Below are 920 nucleotides of genomic sequence, written 5' to 3'. Positions count from 1 at the left end.
CCTGCCACCACGCCTGGCTAATTTTTTTGTATTTTTAGTAGAGACGGGGTTTCACCATGTTGGCCAGGCTGGTCTCAAACTCCTGACCTCAGGTATTCTGCCTGCCTCGGCCTCCCAAAGTGCTGGGATTATGGGCGTGAGCCACTGCATCTGGCTGGCTTTAATTTTTTTAATAAGAGCTTTACTGGGATTTAATTTACATACTAATAATTCACTCAAATAAGTTGGGTGTGGGAGGGTGTTAGATACACAGTCTGCCACTGTCACCCAGGCTGGAGTGCAGTAGCATAATCGTAGTTCACTGTAACCTTGAACTCCTGGGCTCGAGAGATCCTCATGCCTGGGCCTCCCAAGGTACTAGAATTACAGATATGAGCCACTGTGCCTGGCCCCAATTAAAGTGTTGAGTTTTCAGCACCATAAGACAGGGTGAGAAAAAGAAAAACTAAATTAATTAATTTTTTAGTTTGCCTTTTTATAACCTTTCACTTTTGAACCATGTAACTGTTTCACATATTCAAAGACTGAATTAAATCGGAAAGAAAAAAATTCTTAAATTGGAAAGTTTTTTAAAAAGTTTAACTGTAAAGAGAGAAATGTAACCATAGAGAAAATAATTTATTGAAGTGACATTTAAACATAGTACTCTAATTATTGTGAGACAAAGTAAAAAGGGTAAGAAGCCATTTTGCTCATTTCTGCTTGCCATCTAATTTCACAAAGCCCCTGACTCTGTGAGGAAGTGCAGCTCCCTGGAAAGAAGCTTTGAAGGCAAACCAGGATAGAGCACACGGCCCCCAAAATCTCTTGCCTGAGTCACTATATTCCTTAAAGGAGGAATATGGACGGGTACGGTGGCTCACGCCTGTAATCCCAGCACTTTGGGAGGCCGACGAGGGCGGATCACGAGGTCAGGAGAT

This window comes from Colobus angolensis, unplaced genomic scaffold (genome assembly GCF_000951035.1).
Source record: "Colobus angolensis palliatus isolate OR3802 unplaced genomic scaffold, Cang.pa_1.0 Scaffold203, whole genome shotgun sequence".
Lineage (NCBI taxonomy): Eukaryota > Metazoa > Chordata > Mammalia > Primates > Cercopithecidae > Colobus > Colobus angolensis.
Note: the sequence above shows the minus strand (reverse complement) of the source record.